At 36.3% G+C, this 24,776-nt stretch overlaps 1 protein-coding gene across 1 annotated transcript in view; it reads left to right on the forward strand.

Annotated features, from left to right (window-relative positions):
• Nucleotides 1-24,776, forward strand: part of LOC121383914 — a 97,640-nt gene that overhangs the window by 66,042 nt on the left and 6,822 nt on the right. The window lies entirely within an intron of this gene.

Here is a 24,776-nt window from a genome sequence, read left to right on the forward strand (position 1 = left end):
ATGTCAGATGGAACATTCCATTAGAACGTCAGATGGGACATTCCATTAAAATGTTGGGTGTTACATTCCACTAGAACATCAGATGGGACATTCCACGAGAATGTCAGATGGAACATTCCACTAGAATGTCAGATGGAACGTTCCATTAGAACGTAGGGTGTTACATCCCACTAGAATGTCGGGTGTTACAGCCCACTAGAATGTCAGGTGTTAATTCCCACTAGAATGTCAGATGGGACATTCCATTAAAACATTGGGTGTTACATTCCACTAGAACGTCAGATGGGACATTCCACTAGAACGTCAGGTGTTACATTCCACTACGACATCAGATCGAACATTCCATTAGAACGTCGGGTGTTACATTCCACTAGAACGTCGGGTGTTACATTCCATTAGAATGTCAGGTGTTACATTCCACTAGAACATCGGCTGTTACATTCCACTAGAACGTCAAGGTGTTACATTCCACTAGAACGTCAGGTATTACGTCCCACTAGAATGTCAGATGGAACCTTCCATTAAAATGCTGGGTGTTACATTCCACTAGAACGTCAGGTGTTACATTCCACTAGAACATCAGGTGTTACATTCCACTTGAACGTCAGGTGTTACATTCCATTAGAATGTCGGGTGTTACATCCCACTAGAATGTCAGGTGTTATATCCCACTAGAACGTCAGATGGGACATTCCACTAGAATGTTGGGTGTTACATCCCACTAGAATGTCGGATGTTACATTCCACTAGAATGTCAGATGGGACATTCCACTAGAACGTCAGATGGGACATTCCACTAGAATGTTGGGTGTTACATTCCATTAGAATGTCGGGTGTTACAGCCCACTAGAACGTCAGGTATTAATTCCCACTAGAACATCAGATGTTACATTCCACTAGAACGTCAGGTGTTACATCCCACTAGAATGTCGGATGTTACATTCCACTAGAATGTCAGATGGGACATTCCATTAAAACGTTGGGTGTTACATTCCACTAGAACATCAGATGGGACATTCCATTAGAACGTCAGTTGTTACATTCCACTAGAACGTCATATGGAACATTCCATTAGAACGTCGGGTGTTGCATTGCACTAGACCGTTGGGTGTTACATTCCACTAGAATGTCAGATGGAACATTCCACTAGAATGTCAGATGGAACATTCCACTAGAATGTCAGATGGAACATTCCATTAGAACGTCGGGTGTTACATTCCACTAGACCGTTGGGTGTTACATCCCACTAGAATGTTGGGTGTTACAGACCACTAGAACATCAGGTGTTAATTCCCACTAGAATGTCAGATGGGACATTCCATTAAAACATTGGGTGTTACATTCCACTAGACCATTGGGTGTTACATCCCACTAGAATGTTGGGTGTTATGGACCACTAGAACATCAGGTGTTAATTCCCACTAGAATGTCAGATGGGACATTCCATTAGAACGTCGGGTGTTACATTCCATTAGAACATCGGGTGTTACATTCCACTAGACCGCCGAGTGTTACATTCCACTAGACCGTCGGGTGTTACATCTCACTAGAATGTTGGGTGTTACATCTCACTAGAATGTCGGGTGTTACATCTCACTAGAACGTCGGGTGTTACATCTCACTAGAATGTCGGGTGTTACATCTCACTAGAACGTCGGGTGTTACATCTCACTAGAACGTCGGGTGTTACATCCCACTAGAACATCAGGTACTAGAATGTCAGGTGTTACATCTCACTAGAATGTCAGGTGTTACATCTCACTAGAATGTCAGGTACTAGAATGTCAGGTGTTACATCTCACTAGAATGTCGGGTGTTACATCTCACTAGAATGTCGGGTGTTACATTTCACTAGAATGTCGGGTGTTACATCTCACTAGAATGTCGGGTGTTACATCCCACTAGAACGTCAGGTGTTACATCCCACTAGAATGTCAGGTGTTACATCTCACTAGAATGTCGGGTGTTACATCTCACTAGAATGTCTGGTGTTACATCTCACTAGAATGTCTGGTGTTACATCTCACTACAAAGTCAGATGTTACATCTCACTAGAATGTCAGGTACTAGAATGTCGGGTGTTACATCTCACTAGAATGTCGGGTGATACATCTCACTAGAATGTCGGGTGTTACATCTCACTAGAATGTCGGGTGTTACATCTCACTAGAAAGTCGGATGTTACATCTCACTAGAATGTCGGGTGTTACATCTCACTAGAATGTCGGATGTTACATCTCACTAGAATGTCGGGTGGGACATCTCACTAGAATGTCGGGTGTTACATCTCACTAGAATGTCGGATGTTACATCTCACTAGAAAGTCAGATGTTACATCTCACTAGAATGTCGGGTGGGACATCTCACTAGAATGTCGGGTGGGACATCTCACTAGAATGTCGGGTGGGACATCTCACTAGAATGTTGGGTGATACATCTCACTAGAACGTCAGGTGTTACATCTCACTAGAATGTCGGGTGATACATCTCACTAGAATGTCAGGTGTTACATCTCACTAGAATGTCGGGTGTTACATCTCACTAGAATGTCGGGTACTAGAATGTCAGGTGTTACATCTCACTAGAATGTCGGGTGGGACATCTCACTAGAATGTCGGGTGGGACATCTCACTAGAATGTCGGGTGGGACATCTCACTAGAATGTTGGGTGATACATCTCACTAGAACGTCAGGTGTTACATCTCACTAGAATGTCGGGTGATACATCTCACTAGAATGTCAGGTGTTACATCTCACTAGAATGTCGGGTGTTACATCTCACTAGAATGTCGGGTACTAGAATGTCAGGTGTTACATCTCACTAGAATGTCGGGTGATACATCTCACTAGAATGTCAGGTGTTACATCTCACTAGAATGTCAGGTGTTACATCCCACTAGAAAGTCAGGTGGGACATAACACCTCAATACCATTTGACTGGCACACTAAGACCCTACTGGAATGTCGTTCAAACAAGTTCAGTGATACAAATTAAAATTGATTATGGGTAATAAATAGGATATTAAACTTGCTACAATTTCATATCACGTTTATGGTTATTGTGAGAACCAAATTTATGTCACTCAGGATATAAACATAATACGAAATGGAAGCTCGTTTAATATCCAATAAATATTGTTCGTTACAAAATAAGTGTTAAAATGTATCACTTCAGCATGTAATCAATTTGTGGTCATTTAACTGTGCACAGCTGACCTGTGACCGACTGATGATTCAGGTGAAATATCGTGTCCTGATCCAGTTCATTAATACTATCATTAAAGCAGTGTCACAGCTATTTAACCGACTGATGATTCAGGTGAAATATCGTGTCCTGATCCAGTTCACTAATACTATCATTAAAACAGCAGTGTCACAGCTATTTAACCGACTGATGATTCAGGTGAAATATCGTGTCCTCATCCAGTTCACTAGTACTATCATTAAAGCAGTGTCACAGCTATTTAACCGACTGATGATTCAGGTGAAATATCGTGTCCTGATCCAGTTCACTAATACTATCATTAAAGCAGTGTCACAGCTATTTAACCGACTGATGATTCAGGTGAAATATCGTGTCCTGATCCAGTTCACTAATACTATCATTAAAGCAGTGTCACAGCTATTTAACCGACTGATGATTCAGGTGAAATATCGTGTCCTGATCCAGTTCACTAGTACTATCATTAAAGCAGTGTCACAGCTATTTAACCGACTGATGATTCAGGTGAAATATCGTGTCCTGATCCAGTTCACTAATACTATCATTAAAACAGCAGTGTCACAGCTATTTAACCGACTGATGATTCAGGTGAAATATCGTGTCCTGATCCAGTTCACTAGTACTATCATTAAAGCAGTGTCACAGCTATTTAACCGACTGATGATTCAGGTGAAATATCGTGTCCTGATCCAGTTCACTAATACTATCATTAAAGCAGTGTCACAGCTATTTAACCGACTGATGATTCAGGTGAAATATCGTGTCCTGATCCAGTTCACTAGTACTATCATTAAAGCAGTGTCACAGCTATTTAACCGACTGATGATTCAGGTGAAATATCGTGTCCTGATCCAGTTCACTAATACTATCATTAAAACAGCAGCAGTGTCACAGCTATTTAACTGATGATTCAGGTGAAATATCGTGTCCTGATCCGATCTGCATCACAGATTCAGGTGAAATATCGTGTCCTGATCCAGTTCACTAGTACTATCATTAAAGCAGTGTCACAGCTATTTAACCGACTGATGATTCAGGTGAAATATCGTGTCCTGATCCAGTTCACTAATACTATCATTAAAACAGCAGTGTCACAGCTATTTAACCGACTGATGATTCAGGTGAAATATCGTGTCCTGATCCAGTTCACTAATACTATCATTAAAGCAGTGTCACAGCTATTTAACCGACTGATGATTCAGGTGAAATATCGTGTCCTGATCCAGTTCACTAATACTATCATTAAAGCAGTGTCACAGCTATTTAACCGACTGATGATTCAGGTGAAATATCGTGTCCTGATCCAGTTCACTAGTACTATCATTAACCGAATGATTCAGGTGAAATAGCAGTGTCACAGCTATTTAACCGACTGATGATTCAGGTGAAATATCGTGTCCTGATCCAGTTCACTAATACTATCATTAAAGCAGTGTCACAGCTATTTAACCGACTGATGATTCAGGTGAAATATCGTGTCCTGATCCAGTTCACTAATACTATCATTAAAGCAGTGTCACAGCTATTTAACCGACTGATGATTCAGGTGAAATATCGTGTCCTGATCCAGTTCACTAATACTATCATTAAAGCAGTGTCACAGCTATTTAACCGACTGATGATTCAGGTGAAATATCGTGTCCTGATCCAGTTCACTAATACTATCATTAAAGCAGTGTCACAGCTATTTAACCGACTGATGATTCAGGTGAAATATCGTGTCCTGATCCAGTTCACTAGTACTATCATTAAAGCAGCAGTGTCACAGCTATTTAACCGACTGATGATTCAGGTGAAATATCGTGTCCTGATCCAGTTCACTAATACTATCATTAAAGCAGTGTCACAGCTATTTAACCGACTGATGATTCAGGTGAAATATCGTGTCCTGATCCAGTTCACTAATACTATCATTAAAGCAGTGTCACAGCTATTTAACCGACTGATGATTCAGGTGAAATATCGTGTCCTGATCCAGTTCACTAATACTATCATTAAAGCAGTGTCACAGCTATTTAACCGACTGATGATTCAGGTGAAATATCGTGTCCTGATCCAGTTCACTAATACTATCATTAAAGCAGTGTCACAGCTATTTAACCGACTGATGATTCAGGTGAAATATCGTGTCCTGATCCAGTTCACTAATACTATCATTAAAGCAGTGTCACAGCTATTTAACCGACTGATGATTCAGGTGAAATATCGTGTCCTGATCCAGTTCACTAGTACTATCATTAAGCAGCAGTGTCACAGCTATTTAACCGACTGATGATTCAGGTGAAATATCGTGTCCTGATCCAGTTCACTAATACTATCATTAAAGCAGTGTCACAGCTATTTAACCGACTGATGATTCAGGTGAAATATCGTGTCCTGATCCAGTTCACTAATACTATCATTAAAGCAGTGTCACAGCTATTTAACCGACTGATGATTCAGGTGAAATATCGTGTCCTGATCCAGTTCACTAATACTATCATTAAAACAGCAGTGTCACAGCTATTTAACCGACTGATGATTCAGGTGAAATATCGTGTCCTGATCCAGTTCACTAATACTATCATTAAAGCAGTGTCACAGCTATTTAACCGACTGATGATTCAGGTGAAATATCGTGTCCTGATCCAGTTCACTAATACTATCATTAAAGCAGTGTCACAGCTATTTAACCGACTGATGATTCAGGTGAAATATCGTGTCCTGATCCAGTTCACTAGTACTATCATTAAAGCAGCAGTGTCACAGCTATTTAACCGACTGATGATTCAGGTGAAATATCGTGTCCTGATCCAGTTCACTAATACTATCATTAAAGCAGTGTCACAGCTATTTAACCGACTGATGATTCAGGTGAAATATCGTGTCCTGATCCAGTTCACTAGGTAATACTATCATTAAAGCAGTGTCACAGCTATTTAACCGACTGATGATTCAGGTGAAATATCGTGTCCTGATCCAGTTCACTAGTACTATCATTAAAGCAGTGTCACAGCTATTTAACCGACTGATGATTCAGGTGAAATATCGTGTCCTGATCCAGTTCACTAATACTATCATTAAAGCAGTGTCACAGCTATTTAACCGACTGATGATTCAGGTGAAATATCGTGTCCTGATCCAGTTCACTAATACTATCATTAAAGCAGTGTCACAGCTATTTAACCGACTGATGATTCAGGTGAAATATCGTGTCCTGATCCAGTTCACTAGTACTATCATTAAAGCAGCAGTGTCACAGCTATTTAACCGACTGATGATTCAGGTGAAATATCGTGTCCTGATCCAGTTCACTAATACTATCATTAAAGCAGTGTCACAGCTATTTAACCGACTGATGATTCAGGTGAAATATCGTGTCCTGATCCAGTTCACTAATACTATCATTAAAACAGCAGTGTCACAGCTATTTAACCGACTGATGATTCAGGTGAAATATCGTGTCCTGATCCAGTTCACTAGTACTATCATTAAAGCAGTGTCACAGCTATTTAACCGACTGATGATTCAGGTGAAATATCGTGTCCTGATCCAGTTCACTAATACTATCATTAAAGCAGTGTCACAGCTATTTAACCGACTGATGATTCAGGTGAAATATCGTGTCCTGATCCAGTTCACTAGTACTATCATTAAAGCAGTGTCACAGCTATTTAACCGACTGATGATTCAGGTGAAATATCGTGTCCTGATCCAGTTCACTAATACTATCATTAAAGCAGTGTCACAGCTATTTAACCGACTGATGATTCAGGTGAAATATCGTGTCCTGATCCAGTTCACTAATACTATCATTAAAGCAGTGTCACAGCTATTTAACCGACTGATGATTCAGGTGAAATATCGTGTCCTGATCCAGTTCACTAATACTATCATTAAAGCAGTGTCACAGCTATTTAACCGACTGATGATTCAGGTGAAATATCGTGTCCTGATCCAGTTCACTAATACTATCATTAAAGCAGTGTCACAGCTATTTAACCGACTGATGATTCAGGTGAAATATCGTGTCCTGATCCAGTTCACTAATACTATCATTAAAGCAGTGTCACAGCTATTTAACCGACTGATGATTCAGGTGAAATATCGTGTCCTGATCCAGTTCACTAGTACTATCATTAAAGCAGCAGTGTCACAGCTATTTAACCGACTGATGATTCAGGTGAAATATCGTGTCCTGATCCAGTTCACTAATACTATCATTAAAGCAGTGTCACAGCTATTTAACCGACTGATGATTCAGGTGAAATATCGTGTCCTGATCCAGTTCACTAATACTATCATTAAAGCAGTGTCACAGCTATTTAACCGACTGATGATTCAGGTGAAATATCGTGTCCTGATCCAGTTCACTAATACTATCATTAAAGCAGTGTCACAGCTATTTAACCGACTGATGATTCAGGTGAAATATCGTGTCCTGATCCAGTTCACTAATACTATCATTAAAGCAGTGTCACAGCTATTTAACCGACTGATGATTCAGGTGAAATATCGTGTCCTGATCCAGTTCACTAGTACTATCATTAAAGCAGTGTCACAGCTATTTAACCGACTGATGATTCAGGTGAAATATCGTGTCCTGATCCAGTTCACTAGTACTATCATTAAAGCAGTGTCACAGCTATTTAACCGACTGATGATTCAGGTGAAATATCGTGTCCTGATCCAGTTCACTAATACTATCATTAAAGCAGTGTCACAGCTATTTAACCGACTGATGATTCAGGTGAAATATCGTGTCCTGATCCAGTTCACTAGTACTATCATTAACAGCAGTGTCACAGCTATTTAACCGACTGATGATTCAGGTGAAATATCGTGTCCTGATCCAGTTCACTAATACTATCATTAAAGCAGTGTCACAGCTATTTAACCGACTGATGATTCAGGTGAAATATCGTGTCCTGATCCAGTTCACTAATACTATCATTAAAGCAGTGTCACAGCTATTTAACCGACTGATGATTCAGGTGAAATATCGTGTCCTGATCCAGTTCACTAGTACTATCATTAAAACAGCAGTGTCACAGCTATTTAACCGACTGATGATTCAGGTGAAATATCGTGTCCTGATCCAGTTCACTAATACTATCATTAAAGCAGTGTCACAGCTATTTAACCGACTGATGATTCAGGTGAAATATCGTGTCCTGATCCAGTTCACTAGTACTATCATTAAAGCAGTGTCACAGCTATTTAACCGACTGATGATTCAGGTGAAATATCGTGTCCTGATCCAGTTCACTAATACTATCATTAAAGCAGTGTCACAGCTATTTAACCGACTGATGATTCAGGTGAAATATCGTGTCCTGATCCAGTTCACTAATACTATCATTAAAGCAGTGTCACAGCTATTTAACCGACTGATGATTCAGGTGAAATATCGTGTCCTGATCCAGTTCACTAATACTATCATTAAAGCAGTGTCACAGCTATTTAACCGACTGATGATTCAGGTGAAATATCGTGTCCTGATCCAGTTCACTAATACTATCATTAAAGCAGTGTCACAGCTATTTAACCGACTGATGATTCAGGTGAAATATCGTGTCCTGATCCAGTTCACTAGTACTATCATTAAAGCAGTGTCACAGCTATTTAACCGACTGATGATTCAGGTGAAATATCGTGTCCTGATCCAGTTCACTAATACTATCATTAAAGCAGTGTCACAGCTATTTAACCGACTGATGATTCAGGTGAAATATCGTGTCCTGATCCAGTTCACTAATACTATCATTAAAGCAGTGTCACAGCTATTTAACCGACTGATGATTCAGGTGAAATATCGTGTCCTGATCCAGTTCACTAGTACTATCATTAAAGCAGTGTCACAGCTATTTAACCGACTGATGATTCAGGTGAAATATCGTGTCCTGATCCAGTTCACTAGTACTATCATTAAAACAGCAGTGTCACAGCTATTTAACCGACTGATGATTCAGGTGAAATATCGTGTCCTGATCCAGTTCACTAATACTATCATTAAAGCAGTGTCACAGCTATTTAACCGACTGATGATTCAGGTGAAATATCGTGTCCTGATCCAGTTCACTAGTACTATCATTAAAGCAGTGTCACAGCTATTTAACCGACTGATGATTCAGGTGAAATATCGTGTCCTGATCCAGTTCACTAGTACTATCATTAAAGCAGCAGTGTCACAGCTATTTAACCACTTGTTATCACACATGTGTTTGATTTTTTAAAAGTTTTATTATTATTTGATTTTAAGTGTGTTTGAGATTTCATTGTGCATTTGTAGGTGGCTGACTGGCATGGTAAGAGTTGAATGTTCTTAGTCAAATTGCTGTTAGCTGTTGTCACTAACCAAAATCACAAACTGTTACCACTGACTGTTATCATTGACTAGTATCACTAACGATTATAGCTAACTGATATGACTTATAGACCGTGGGCCCACTATAACCCCGTCATCCCCCCCCCCCCCCCCCCCAGGATTTTTCAAGATGAGTATCCATAGACATATTCAAATCAGCTTGTCTGCAGGTAATCTGTTGGTGGGTGTGCCTGCAGGGCACGTTTGAGTGTAGGCACCCTATTTATTTTTAACAGGGCAAATTTTTGATCAAGGTGAATGTTCCACATAATTTTCAAAAATATTTGAAAATAATTCTGGACTTTATCACTGCTTTTACTTTAAAGCTGGGTTACTGGTGAATGTATTCCACCAAAAACTAATACATTTTTGGCATCTGACTAAGTATAGTGAGTCAATGAATTTTAAATGTCCTGAGTATTACAAACATAATATATGAAAAAACTGCATGGCAATGTTGAAGTTAACATGCATACATATTTTGAACAGGTTTAAGACCAAATTATGAATGCTATTCATGCTAAATTACATGTTCATAACAACAAACCACAAAGCAATGCAATATATGTGGTATGGATATAGTACCGGGGGTATACTCACCAGCAAAAGTTACACAGTTCCCGATATACATTATTCTCTATGTACATGTGTACATGTATATATACATACTGTACCTAAAACTTTGTAATCCTTTTATTATTGTATTGTATTTAATATCTGAGGGCAGCATTACTTAAATATGGTGCAGTACATGCTGTCTAAACCATTTACATGGATATTTTGAATATTTTTATATTACACACAAGTCTTACAAACATTAAAAGTGAATTTACATACCATTCTAGGCAAGTCTGCATTACATATACAATTTATTTATCTCACAACAGTTCATCTTACAATAGCTAGTTTTTTTTGTTGCTTTTTGTAATATTTTAGAATTGCAGTTCTATTTATATTATGCTTAACTTATGTTTTGGTGTATATAATTGATATCTACATAGAATATTGTCATCAGGCAAATATCTAGCACTATAAAAATGTAACTTTCATTCCCAATTCTCAATCATTTTATGTGACCCAAATATGATATACATGTATGTGAAGTTTACAATTTTCTATTTCTACATCCTTTCTTTTATTCTATAAAGTAGATGTTAATAACAATTACAAAACAATATAATATGAGGTATGAATAATTATATACTTCTCAAAATAAGTTACTAGTAAGCAATGCCAGAAATGTATTAATTTTTATGTATACACATACTTAGGATTGCCTGAAGCTTTTATTATTAAAAAAACAAATAGACCTGGCTTTTTTCTATAACATATTGAGGCTTCATTATTCAAATGTGGTTCAGTATATGGAGTTTATATACAATGTTCACAAATTTATGAAGATGTCTCTCTGTTCTTAGTACCAGCCAATTATAAGTACCTTTCCTCGGCATGTGTGTTAAAACATCTCACAGAAGCTTGTACTATTTTTAAAAACATATTTGTATTTAAATTGTGCTTAATTTATGCTTAGGTTTATATAATTGACATCAGATATAGTCATCAGGCATATCTAGCACTTGACTTTCTTTCCTATTTCAGTCTTATCATCTGACTCAAATATAATGTCTATAATGTTCACAATATCTGTAATTTTTTATTTTTCCTCTGGGCCTTTGCTCTTGTTCCTCCCTCAATATGTTAACAGCTCTTGCATTATCAGATCACACAAAACCATCCAATTCAGCTTCAGTATTTCTTTGGACATTTCTCAGCCATTTCTATGTGGTTGAGGAATACCCTGGACTTTGTGATATGACTAATATGAGACCATGGCAATTTGCTCTCTTCCAATTTGCTCTATTGGTACAGCATATTTTCAGGGAATATCTACTGGATGGAAGGTTTGCAACTAATCCACAGTAGCATAATAACAGCATTCATGGTTTGGCACTAAATTTCTCATGTGAAAGGGGTTCTTCCAAGCCACACTTGATCAAGAAATCCCTACAAAGGTCTTAAGAGACTGGAAGACCATTTAAATGAAAAAAAGAAAACTCTGCCCTCAGCTTCTTGGGAAGAGGGTTCTATTTGTGAGACAAAGTACATGTTTCAAATGCAAACCATGTCTGGGGGTTTTGTAAAGTATACAAGAAGATGCAGAAACAAAGATTATACTTCAATGTCTGTACATTGCTGCCAGTTCACCATCCCAGATACGAAACTTTTTATACACTCAACTTGGCAACAAGAGGCATCTTATAGATGTGCACAGCATCATTAAGGATGCAGGGAAGACACCAACTTGCAATTCCAGCTGTACTTGCCATTACTGGCTATGATACCAACAGTGCTTTTATGCAGAATGGAAAACTGGAGGTTTTGAATATTCTCAAGCAACACCAAGACTTCCTTGAAATGTTGTTAACTCATGAAGTTCAGCAAAAATTGATGTTCATATATTTAAGAAGCAGATCATTTCATATACCTTCTCTATGAGAGTGCATGTGCGAATAATATACAAAAACATCATGACTTTTTTTTTTCTTTTTTTTTTAAATTATTTATTGTCCCCAGATCACTGGCAATGTCAAGGTTGGGGTGCCTTGAATCATTGTCTTACATTTCATAATATTTACATATAGTTATACATACGAAGTGCATACATACATACATACATACATACATACATACATACATACATACATACATATGTACATTCATATTACATATACCAATACTTCATATATACTTTCAAAACATAGTCATACCCTATTAATGTATATGTACACCCATAATTATCTGAAATGATTTTGATCTGAGAGTCAAAGAAAAAAAAGAAAAAAAGAAAAGAAAAGAGAAATAGGGAAGAAAAGGAAAGAAAGACAGAAAAGACAGAGGGGAGAAAGAAACAATTTGTTTATGGGGTTCAGGCTAATTAAAAAAAAAATATATATTTAATAACTGAAGCAAAATAGCTGGTGTCTACCAGTTAATATCCACACTTAATGTCATATAGAGAAGAAGCAATTACAAGTAGATATGGTGGATGTAAGATTCATAAAAAAAGATAAATCTAGAATTGTATTTCCAAACAAGTTATGGTATTTTTGTAAATAAAAACAATAAGCAAACAAACCAAAGGAAAGGGTCCTAAGCTATAGTTAAAGAAGATGATGTTTTTGATGTTATTTGTCAATACTGAAAAGGTTAAACCACTTTCCCCAGCATTCATTAAATTTGTCATGTTCACAGTTTTTAAAATAAATGTATCTTTCTATTTGAAATTTATTTTGCAATATGTTTTTTATAACATTAATATGAAGACTCTTGTTAAGTATTTTCATACTATAAATATAATATTTTATATTGATTAAAATCCAGTTAACTACATTGCTAAACTCACCATTTATCATACCAAACATAACTATATGTTTATTAAGTGGAAGTCTGACTTCAGTTTTGTTAAATATCCACTTCTCCAACTCTTTCCACAATTGTTTTACTTTATTACAATCATAAAACAAATGTTGTAAGGTTTCAGGAACATTTTTACAAAAACTACATTTATTTGAATCTACATAATGAATCATATGCAGAAAGGTATCAATAGCTAGGATTCTATGGAGCAATCGGTATTGAAACCATTGCAAGGTAGTATCTTTTGTACATCTAAAGGGTATAACATAGAATTGTTTCCACATATAACAATCAAATGCTAAACCCTTAGATGCATATTTTGTTTGTGCCTTTGGTATTACATGATTATTATTCAAAATATTGTATATATCTTTACTTCTAATATTCTCATTTAGCATTACTTTCAGTTTAAATGGCAATATAGGTATTTTACTAAGAATAAATGTTGTACTGTTAATATTGTTTAATGAGGATAAGAATGATTTTACCGCATAAACTAGTGATGTGTAATTTAAAAAGTCTGTCTTTAGATCATATGTGTTTTTAAAAGTTGCAAAATCTAAAATATTTCCTTCATTATCAAGTAAATCATTTATGAAAACAATACCTTTCTCTATGTAGTTGTTATACAGAAATGGTTTATTATGTTTCAGTATTTTAGTATTGTACCAAATATTCAATCCTTGAATATCTTCAGTATTTTCAAGGTTTTGGTTTTGCTGTATTAACACCCAACTAGATAGTACGTCTTTCCAAAAGCGATTTTGTATATTTTTGTTTTCTAATGTAATAAAATAGTCTCCATGAATTATAATATCTCTAGTAGTAAGATTTGTGGTAGATTTAAATAAATTTACCCATTTTTGATTGTTTAGAAAAAGTCTTTTTATCCACGATGATTTTAAAGAGGTCATAACATGCTGTATATTTGGCATTTTTATACCACCATGTTTGTAGTCTTGTATTAATACAGCTCGCTTAATTTTGTCTGGTTTATTTTGCCAAATAAATGAAAAACATTTTATTTATTTGTTCTATATTACGTTTCTGTGGGTTTGGTAATGATATTAGTAAATAAGTAATTTTGGGCATTATTAAAGTTTTGAGAATGGTAACTCTTCCTAAGGTAGTAAGTTTTCTAAAGGACCAAATCTTTATCAGAGTCTGCATTTGTTTAATTTTAGAGTCAAAATTTGATTCTATAATTTTATTTATGTCAACCTGTTACAATGTTTTGCTAAGTTTGATGACTAACTAGAATAAAATACATGAACAGCTAGTTGAATTGAAAAAGGCCATTTATTGGTGACATAATAAATGACGAGAATTGACATATTCATATACATATCTAACTAGTTACATAACAATATATATGTAATGAATTAAATTTAACAATATTATCACTGATAAAATTGTCTTATTACCATGTCATCAAAGATGTGGGCAACATTATACGCCACCATATTGTGAACATCACAATAACCCCATCCAAAACATTGTATAACCTAACAATTCGTTAACAACTATAACCTGTTAGTCAGAGGCCATTATACCCCTGACATGTATGCAAACACAAATATTATGATATAGTAAATTTATGTTTGTCAGAGGCCCTTGTCCCCATGACGCAAATGTTTCAAACAAAATATCATGAATTCTCAAATGCATAGTTACAAGAAGACCTTGTCCCCAGGACTTCATGGGTCAAGCAGATGCAATATTATAAAATTGTGGTTGTCAGAGGCCCTTGTCCCCATGACGTCCATGATTTAAGCCAATACATTATGAATACACAAATTCATGTTTGTCAGAGGCCCTTGTCCCCATGACGCCCATGGTTCACGCAACTACAATATGAATACTCAATTCATTGTAGTCAGAGGCCCTTGTCCCCATGACTACTACTCCTTAGCACAATTGCTCCTGTTTTTCCACATATTTACATTGATATTTCTGTATGATATCATCATAGTGGTGCGTTATCAGCTACAATTGTAATGCAGCTAACCGAATGTACTTTTTGAAAGCATTGGAATGCCACCTTCCCATTTGTTGAATTTTTTCATCTGGAATACCCATCATAGCTGCTGTGTGTTGCTGCACCTATTCGAAAGCTATGACTTTTATATGGTCTGTGCTAAGTCCACTCCAGATCAATGATAGATTCAGTTGTTGGCAAAAGAACTGACGCGAAACAGGTGAGCCATCTGCTAGAGCAAATAATGGGCCTGGTGCATTTCCCCGTATATGGATGAATTCCCACAAAGCCTGTATTGGGCACAAGACAGATTGAGATGTATTCTTATTCAAAATCAGAGTAGGTATATGCTTCCCGGCACTATGTTTGAAGTGCTGCATTCATAGCTCAATGGAAGTAGGGACATCCTGATCAAAAGAGAATGTTATGTCTTGCATACCAATGTTATGAGCTGCTGCCCTGGAACTAGTGATTTCTCCCACTCTTAGAAATGCGTGAAATGCTAGTAAGTACATGGCTCTGAGCATCGTTTTCTGGAAATGTGATTGGCACACATGATCAAGTGATGTAATCAAATTCTTTAAAATCTTCGGTGTAATTGGTAAACGTGTATCTCCGGAATTTCTAAGTTTTTTGAATCCTTGCAGCATTTTGCGAATAATAAAATGCTGTGTCAGGAATCCACCCAGTTTAAAGATATATCCAGTCAGATATGTAGTAGAATCCAGATATGTATGTAGAAACTGTTGCCAGCCATTTTGTAGAAAAGATATATGTAGAAATGCTGCAGATATGTATGTAGAAACTGTTGCTGCAGATATGTATGTAGAAACTGTTGCTGCAGATATGTATGTAGAAACTGTTGCTGCAGATATGTATGTAGAAACTGTTGCTGCAGATATGTATGTAGAAACTGTTGCTGCAGATATGTATGTAGAAACTGTTGCTGCAGATATGTTTGTAGAAACTGTTGCTGCAGATATGTATGTAGAAACTGTTGCTGCAGATATGTATGTAGAAACTGTTGCTGCAGATATGTATGTAGAAACTGTTGCTGCAGATATGTATGTAGAAACTGTTGCTGCAGATATGTATGTAGAAACTGTTGCTGCAGATATGTTTGTAGAAACTGTTGCTGCAGATATGTATGTAGAAACTGTTGCTGCAGATATGTATGTAGAAACTGTTGCTGCAGCCATTTAATAGAAACTGTTGCTGCAGCCATTTTGTAGAAACTGTTGCTGCAGCCATTTTGTCTCTAAAGCACATTGCAGTAAAAAGAGAAACTTGGTTCTAATGTAGCTGGTAAAATAGGTTTTGTAGGGAAATGTTTGGATAAAAACTGTTTGTACATAGAAAAAACATGTCTGTATGAACTCCTTGAAGACTGCGACAAAGCTGCTTGTACAATATCACCTGCTAATGTTTCTAAAGAGTGATTAGCCTGACTGGGACCTCTGTTGGGATCAATTCCATGTGTGGAAAAGTTTCCTTGAATTCCTGAATGAATGAACGAGAAAGTTGATAGCCCCAATATTTTTAACACCTGGAATATGTGTAGCTTTGAACAGAATATTATGTTTCAACACTTGTATCATAAAACGACGCACTAATTTCATAATAGTTGGATCTTTGGATGTTTGCTTATTGATAATATAGACCACTGCCATATTATCCGAGTAGAAATTGATGCATCTATTTTTCAAGTGTTGAGACCACAATTCCAAAGCCAGTACAATTGGAAATAGCTCTTTCACTGTAATATGAACTGATAACAATTCTCCCAGCCAAGAACCTGTAAACCATTTGTTGTGAAACATTCCCCCAAAACCCGTACTGCTGGCATCAGTATAGAAACAGAGTTTATCAGAAGAGTCCCAAATATCTGACAACATTAAAACCTTTCCATTAAAATGGTCAATAAATACCAACCAAGTATCCATGTCTGCTCGGGCCTCTAACGTTAGACGTCGTCTATGGTTAGGTTTCCTTAAACCAAGAGTCAGATCAATAATACGCCTAAGAAATGGACTGCCTGGTATAATAACTGTGCATGCAAAGTTCAACAGTCCTATGAGGGATTGAAGTTCTTGTAAGGAAGCTTTTTTCTTTTTCTTTAACGACAAAAGATTGTCTTTTAACTTTCTTTGTTTGTCGAACGGGAGCCTGACTTCCATAGCAATTGAATCAATTTCTAAACCTAAAAAGGTTATCATGGTGGTTGGGTAAACCGTTTTTTCCTGTTTAATGGGGATACCTATGTCGTTTGCAATTTGCATAAAATTCTGCAAACTGTTTTGACAAGAGTTTGCATTTTGGGCTCCAATAAACAGAAAATCATCTAATACATGTACACAACATTCTGCTTCAAAATGATGATCCATAACCCAATGAATTGCCGAGCTAAACAATTCAAATAATTTACAAGAAAAACTTAAACCCATTGGAAGTGTTTTATCAAAGTAGAATAAGCCATTAATAGTAAAACCTAATAATTCATGATCTAATGGGTGAATTGGGATGATCTTGAAAGCATTCTCGATATCTGTTTTCACTAGTAATGCTCCTTTTCCGCATTTTTTTTATCAACCGTACTGCATCATCTAATGTTTGATATCTGACTGCACATAAATCATGAGATATACCATCATTTATTGAGGAACCTTCTGGAAATGACAAGTGATGTATAATTCTATATTCCCCTGGTTGCTTTTTAGGAACTAGACCCAATGGAGAACTTTGAAAATTTGGAAATGGAATAGACTGAAATGGTCCTGAGACTCGTCCTGCTTTTAATTCTTTTGTAATGTTTTGCATTAAAATGTCTGAGTTGGTCGAAGCAGATTTTAAATTTTTACTTGACATAAATGTCCTTTTACCTTGGAAAGGAATTTTAAAACCAAATGTAAATCCTTGTAACAAAAATGTTTTATCTTCTGTGGGGTATCCCTGTAGCCAAAACTTTAATCTTTTAGGATCCACTGGAGTTATTAGGTCCTGATTTTTTGTAGTAGGAGTATCCAGATTTCTAATTTCCGGAGACTGTTGCTGACTGTTTGAGAGGACAACACCGTCTGCTATGAGATCCTTGGCACCGCTGACAGATGTGTCGAAAGGAGCACTGTGCTCCCCTGCTACATATTCCTTTCGTGTTGTTAAAACTGAAACAGTATTTCTCAGCTGTACTGGATTTGGCTTTAATGGCTTGCTGAAATGCCCCTTTTGATACAGACTTGGCTTTAAATGATAGGCCCATTGCCAATGCTTCCTGATAAAGTTCTAGATTTATCTGATCCCAGGGTAAATCTGCGGGAGAAAGCTCTCTCCATTGCCTGAAAGAGCGGTCATAATTAAGAGCCGCTGAATCGCATGCCTGCTGCGCAAGCTTTTGCACTGTAAGTGCATATTTCATCAAATGTGATGCCTCCTGTGAGTGCCGTTCACAATATATCCCCACAAATATGTGAAAGGCTGTCAACCAGTGGGCGACAGATTCAAATTTATATTCCGTGGGGTTTTGTTTAACAAACGTGATACCTCCACCTGTTTCTGACATGGAGTATCTTTCTGTCAATGTATGTTGGTTGATTAATGCACCCCTATCCACATACTCATTTGCCCATATTTTGGCCTTCAACTTGGGATCAATTCCCAATGCCAGTGGCTTACCAATACTTTGTTTTCCCATACTTGTGTTCCATTTACTAACTGAAGGTTCCATACCTGTGATATTTTCAGGTGTATTGAGCAGGTCCTCCAACACCGTAGCTTGTATCTGCCTGGTTGCTGAACTTTGGCATTCTACTGCAACAGCTGGTGATGCTTCTGTCTCCGACCTGGCTGGCTGGGTGGACAGTTGTTGCTGTGGTGTTGGCGGATCTGTGTTCAAGCTCCCACTTGAATGCAGTGCAGCAATCACTGATTTTGTGATTGCCGGAATTGCATCATTGATGCACTTCTGAATCTGTTGTTCAAGGCTAACTGGCTGGTTTGCTTGTCCTGCTGTTTTTGCTCTAGAAACTTCTGCAGACTTTGTAGATTTAGCTGATTTAACAGGTTTCTTGGCATTGTCTAGACGTCTCGACTTCCTTGGAGGCGGGTCGGTGCCTTTTGTGGACATTATGCTGTAATCACCAATATATATTTAATTTATTACTTTCACAAAGATATAATTATAAATTCAATTATGCAATTACACATTTTTACCTCTTACCCCTCAGTAGCTCCATTAGTTATTGTAACTCTGGGAGTGAGATTTATTATTTGACACATAGATGTATGCGGATAAATGCTCAAACTATAGTGTATTGTAATCAAGATCATACCTCAACAATTATGGTAGGCTGTTTGTATAATGCCTATAATATAATGCATTGCTACTTAGATCGCAATGCGTCATAACATTCAGTGGTTATGTCACGACAGTACCGAACACTTGCCTTAAGTATACACATACATGTTTACTACAACTGCACTATACCTCCCAATTATGTTATTTAACACAAGACAGCTGCAAAGGTTCCTAGTAAACCAAAGCAGATAGTGCAAAAACAGGCATTTATGTGAATCATAGCACAGTATACAGTATAATTGGACCAATACCTCAATTATGCCTTTTATCACAAACATTGTGATAAGTTCTCAGCACAACATATAGCACCAAATCATACTAAGCATACTCCTCGTGCTTCATCTCACAGACAAATGCAAAGAGTAAACATCACCCAGTGCACCCCGTATACTCACACTAACATTTATGTTATAAATCCCACTAAGATGACACAATACAGTTGCAGCAAGTATCCATGTGTATCATCCTTTGTCACCTCAGCACAGGCTAACTAGACATAACTTATACATGTAGGCCTATCACAACCCGATATGCTTAATACGGATTAGACATACCTTTGCACATATATACACCTACAGTTATGCGTTCAGCATTATGAAATACTGTATAGCTAATTTGCAAATTATTGTTAGCTATAGCATATGTGTATCATGAACATTTTAAATCTCCGTTGTGACAGTATTAATTGACCTAATTATTGCCCTGCGTACATTTCTGTAGTATTTGGGCATGCCATGCTCCAAGTTAAAGTGAACCCCATCACTAAATATGGGAGTTATACTGTTCTTAACTCCTTGAATGTTCCAATATTGCATGGTTGGTTTATTTGCTAACTCTGATTTCAATAGGGTGTTAGCAAGCTGTACACGTTGGTTATATACTTGTGAAGATATATGTCTGGTAGAGAAGCGTGGTAACAACTGACATATTGTTGTACGTTTAATATCGTATCGCTTAGCAAATGTTTCTGCAATGCACACAAGTTTTAATATTAACTCATGTGAAAAGTCGATGTCTGTCTCTGCTTTTCTGCAGTCCAAGTCATTTCCTCCAACATGCAACAATAAATGATCCGGTTTAAAATGGTGTATAGCATGTTCCATTCTTGATATGTGTCCAGAATTGTACAATTTGCCACCACCGATTCCACAATAGTTCACCACAACAGACTGTCCTAAGTTAAAGTTCTTTAATAACGGCCGCTCCGCAATATAATCGCCCAGTCTCCGTACGTGTGAACTTCCTACCAGTAGCACGGCCATTCTTTGTTTACATTCAGTGAGCGTACACTGGACGCGAAAGCGAGGCCGAAGTCATGGGCTATTTTTAGCTCTTTCCACGATAGAACTTTTCTTCTTTTCACTCACTGGATAGCGAAGTTGGTAAACGCATTAATTGGTAAAAAGTCATATCAACGCAGAATTTTTTGTATCTTTTCCACTTTCTAGAATACCTTCTTAACCATATGTAAATGAATAAACTTACAATTCTACTCCAAAATGTAGATTATTTAATGGAATCGTTGTTGATTAATACTAATTACTGAATTGTTTTACTTAATAGCGCCCTCTATTAGATCTTTGATCAAGAACCATAACCGTGAGTTTCAAGTAATACTAATAGGACGAGTTGTCTTTTCCCGCTTAATTTTGGATTATTCAACAGTTTACATAAATAGATTTAACTGCATTAAATAACATTTTAAATTTGTTGTAAAGTTAATGCCAAGCAGATTAAATTCGTTCACACCCCATTCTAACTTCCAACGCGCATGGTGGTAGACATCTTTTGAATGCTTCTTGCTTCCTATCCAAATGGCTTTAGACTTAGTGTAGTTTATTTTCATGCCAGAAATTTCAGTATAATAATCAAGTACTGTCATTGTACTGTTCAGGGACTCAGAAGATCCATCAAGAATAAAAGTAGTATCGTCGGCATATTGTGATATTAAATATTCTGTACCATCAATGTTAATACCTTTAATATCTTTGTTATTTCTTACCAAAATACTTAAAATTTCGGCACATATTATAAAAATGTAGGGTGAGAGAGGGTCTCCTTGTCCGCATCCCCTTTGCAGCTCAAAAGTATCTGATAGATAGCCGTTTTGCAATACTCTAGACATTGAATTTTTATATAATGTTTCAATCCAACTTTTTATCGATGTTTTAAAATTAAATATATCTAAAGCTTTATTAATAAAAGACCAAGATACAGAATCAAATGCTTTTTCGAAATCAACAAGTACAAATAAACCAGGTATGTTATTGAATTTGGTATATTTCATTATATCGTATATCATACGGATATTTTCTCCAATGTATCTGCCTTTAATAAAACCCGTTTGGTCTTTATCTATTATTTTATCTAGCACTGTTTTTATTCTATTACCAATACAACTGGCAGCCATTTTGTATGTACAGTTTAACAGCGATATGGGTCTCCAATTTTTAAGAAATTGTTTTGGTTTGTTTGTTTTAGGAATACAAGTAATTATGCCAAGTTTTTGCACAGTGGACATTTCTTTAATAGTATAACTGTAATTTATTGATCGGACTATGTAATGTCCTAAATCCACCCAAAAGAATTTAAAGAATTCTACAGTGAATCCATCCGAGCCAGGACTTTTATCATTTTTCATCATGACTTGAGAAATATCTGGAAATGTTTGTTGCCAAACCAAGGATGATAATATTGAACTACAGTAGAGTGTAAATTAGCCTTCTCAACTCTACATGTATGTATTCACTGAGAATGCTCTGACAATGCACATAAAGAGAACAAATTGCCAAGTTGTCATTTGGTATCAGTCATGCCAGGGAGTCCAGGCTATTCCCCAACCAAATTGTCATATGGCTGAGCAGTTTTAGAAGGAACACTAGAGATAAAATAGTGATATTATAGTATGAGCGCTGATGGACATACTGATGGAGGAACCAGAGCAGAGTCTGGAGAAGGAGAATACCAGAAATTATGAACATGACAGACATATTTTAATTGCATGAAAATGCAAAGGAATATGAAAGGAAGTCAAAACTTTCCTAGACAATATTTGATGTAGAATCTAATTATATACACCTGAGCATAAGTTAAGCACAATGTAAATATAAAGGCAAATCTAAAAATATTACAAACACAGACTAGTATAAGATGAACTTTTGTGAGATAGATGACATGTACATGTAATGCAAAAGAATTATGGTAGGTACACAAAATTGATGCTTTAAATTTTTAACACTGGTGTTTAGTAAAGAGGGACATATTCATAATATTGATGCACATACATGTATACTCAACAAAATTAATTAAGGGCTAGTAAACTTTGTTATATTATAATATAATTGTTTGTTACTGTCATATTATTTTAGCATGTTTTGGTCATATATATGGCTTCTATACATTGTTTCAGTAAACTTTTACTGGTTATACACGCAAAAAACACTGGATATTTCACATACTTATGAAAAATATTGAAATGAGCATTAGGCAAGTATTTGTTACACATTTGTTCAGAATGTTTTTTGTTATTGTGTTCCCTCAAAATTGTTATTTAAGTCATTAAGTTCAAGAGCATGCCACAATGCTGACAACTTTCAACAGAAGAAGTTGTATTTTCCCCCATATTTAAAGAAAAATGCTAAAATATCTATTGGACCTTAATTAATTTTGTTGAGTATAGTATAGGCAGATATACTGAACCATATTTGAATAATGCTGCCTCAATATATTAAATACAGTGCATTTTTTAATAGTAAAAGGTTCAAGCAGCCCAAAATATGTGTAAATATAGAAAATAATGCATTTCAGGCATTGCTTAACTTTTGCTGATGAGTATATCATTATTCATACCACATATTGCATTGTTATTTGGTTTGTTACTATTAACATCTAGTGTAGGATGAATATCATTCATTTTGGCCTTATATCTGTTAAAAATTTATATGGATGACAACCTTATCACTATATTTAATTTTTCAATATAGTGTTTTGGGGACACAAAATGTACAACGGTACCCCCATTCAAATGGCGATATTTTTTTAATCCACCAACATTTTTGCTGCAGACAAGCAGATATTAAATTCATATATAATGAGGTATCTAAAAATCCCTGGGTGGGGGGGGGGGGGGGGGTTTCGGTATCTGGCCCATGGACTATTAATGTTATCACTGCATGACCACTTTCACTGCCGGTAACCAATAGCATCATTGATCAATACCACTAACCAGTATCACTAACCAATATCATTAACTTGCATGACTGAATGTTATGACTAACCAGTATCAGTAACCAATATCATTAACTTACATGACTGTTATGACTAACCAGTATCACTAACCAATATCATTAACTTACATGACTGAATGTTATGACTAACCAGTATCACTAACCAATATCATTAACTTACATGACTGAATGTTATGACTAACCAATATCACTGACCAATATGACTAACCAGTATCACTGATTTGACTGAGTGTTATCACTAACCAATGTCACTAACCATCACTAACCATTATCACTATAAGGCCACATAGAAAAAACTAGTTGGTGAGCATCCTTTTTTCTCCAGAAATGTTGGAGGGAGGCAGTAGAGATTTTAGTTTTAGCTTCCCAAGCCAAGGCTGGGGAACCTATATATTGGTTTTGGTGGAATTATTATTAAAAATATTGTATTGTTTTATGTAGTTGAAGGTATAATCTTCACATTTCAAAACAAAAAATAATTAATCAAAACATTTGGTGAGAAGCCGATATTAACAACTTTGAACAAGAATCATCAAGAATTTATGTCAATTTTTACAGTTATAACCCTGAAATGACCTCTAAAGGTCATCTGAAGTCAATGTTCTAATTATGTTTTTAATTCTAGAGGTTCATTAATGGAAATAGTTCAACATAAAATGACAATAAAATATGACTTAGGGTTATTGTTACCATGCTTTTATATACCAGGTAGTGAAATTGTCATGACGGCCATTTTGAAAATTGGCCACCATTACCAACACAGATCATTTTGAGAATGCCTCCAATCTTAAAATTAATCTTTATCATGTATGTGTGTGCCAAGTTTCATGTTTTTATAGAAAAAATGCCCGATTCATTCACATATCCTCTGGACTAAACAGTCACTCCAAGTAGATTCAGGGCAATCAGACCACTTTGTCCTTGCCTGGCTAGATATGACCTTCACCTTGCTTTGACATAGCCACCAAAAGTCATAGTGGTATAATTGTTGTGTGCATGTTGATGTGTTTCTTACATGTGATGTCTGATGTAAACAGTGTTATGAACAGTTTTACAAGATTTTTAATGACTTTATGGATAAAACAATTATAAAGTTAAAGTTCTTCAGACATTTGATAATTCAGACAATGGTCTTCCATTGACAGTAAATTTGATCTGGAATATTGTCTGTTCCTGGTTTCTTACTGTCAGTATTTTAATACTCTATAGCTTGT

This window comes from Gigantopelta aegis, chromosome 10 (genome assembly GCF_016097555.1).
Source record: "Gigantopelta aegis isolate Gae_Host chromosome 10, Gae_host_genome, whole genome shotgun sequence".
In the NCBI taxonomy this organism is placed as follows: Eukaryota; Metazoa; Mollusca; class Gastropoda; order Neomphalida; family Peltospiridae; genus Gigantopelta; species Gigantopelta aegis.